The sequence below is a fragment of the Belonocnema kinseyi genome, chromosome 1 (assembly GCF_010883055.1).
Source record: "Belonocnema kinseyi isolate 2016_QV_RU_SX_M_011 chromosome 1, B_treatae_v1, whole genome shotgun sequence".
NCBI classification, from domain to species: Eukaryota; Metazoa; Arthropoda; class Insecta; order Hymenoptera; family Cynipidae; genus Belonocnema; species Belonocnema kinseyi.
The window spans coordinates 38,123,830-38,125,435 of record NC_046657.1 but is presented as its reverse complement, the minus strand read 5'-3'; positions in this window follow the sequence as shown (position 1 = coordinate 38,125,435).

Here is a 1,606-nt window from a genome sequence, read left to right as displayed (position 1 = left end):
AACAACTCAGAAAAGGTTTTATTGTTTCAAAATTTTATAATTTTTGGGTTTGGTACGTTTCTTTTTAGCTTGACATATTCGTTTTTAATTTGAAAACTGTTGATGTTACAGAATTTTTTTAGGGGCGAATAAAGACTGCATTTCTCGCGCACCACTGAGCAAAGGTTTTGTTTTCTTAAATTTGGATACTTTTGGATTTGGTATTTTTTTTTGAGTTTGACATTTTGGGTTTTAATTTGAAAATGGTTGTTATTAAATAATTTTTTAAAATGAATTTAAGACTGCATATGTCAAGCACTTCTCAACAGAAGATTTATTTTTTTAAATTTAACTGTTTTTGAGTTTGGTACGCTTTTTTTTGAGTATGACATTTTCGGTTTTAATTCGAGAACGGTTGATATTGCAGAATTTTGTTGAACGGACTAAGGACTGCATTTCTCGAGCACAACTGAGTAAAGGTTTTGTTTTTTCAAATTTTGATCATTTTTTGATTTGCTACCTTTTTCTTAGTTTGACTTTTTGGGTTTTAATTTAAAAACGGTATGATATTTTTTTTCTTCCCCAAAACGTCAGATACCGCCCATAAATGCGGAAAATCCCCTCGAAAACTTGTTTGTTTGTGGATATTATTAGCCTCGGTGTTTTATTCTTTTCTACGGATGAATTCAATACCAAGAGTCACTTGATCTCTGGTTCGTAATTAGTCCCCTCCCCCTAAATGCATACAGATAGTTAGATATCATACTCCGACCTCTCGTTCAAAATTTTTATTGTTGACCAGTGTTATGGAACGCGTCAAACCAACTCCAAATGTCATACGTGATAAGCTTTTAAATGGTACCTTCGTTGCATTAAATATTTTATGCTACATGCAGTGAAACTTCTTGTTATACTCGCGTGTTTAAAAAACTTTTCTGAACAAATAAATTATTTTATTTATTCGAAAACAACATGTCATGAGGCTATTTGTAACGCCTCTGAGCAGTGAGCGTTAAAGAATCCTTTACCAAATGGTGTCAGCTGAAGGCTGGAAATTAGTTCTGAACGCCGCCACACTGACTCAGAAGTAGTTTTACAAATGTACACAGAATAACGCATAATGTATTCTGTAACCATACGGTTATTCGGGCCGAACCATTTAAAATTTTAGCTTGACGTGGCATCAGTGATAATGCGACACATATTGTCTATGTTTTTAGTTAGTACACTACATTTGGGGCCATTCAACACGCTGGTTAATTTGTCGCTTGGGACAAGATGGCAAACGGGATAACGTAATGCATGGGGTAATGTCGCACATTAACATTATATTTGTACCAATGAATTCCATGCTTTTCGTTAGGTTAGCAAATGTAGTGAAATACTGTATTAATATTTCTAAAAACATCCTCGATTCGTGAAGCCGGGAGGTCGTGGCGAGATCTTTTTATAATATAAACATATAAGCATTCTATTTTTTCTAAGCCAGTTTGAGGGACCGTAAAATATTTCTTTTAAAATCTAGATACGAGGGTAGTTCAATAAGTCCTTAGAATGACCAACAGATGAAGCGCGAATCGCTCCAAATCATCTGTTTTCAGTCAGCACCACTCCCGACTAGATATAT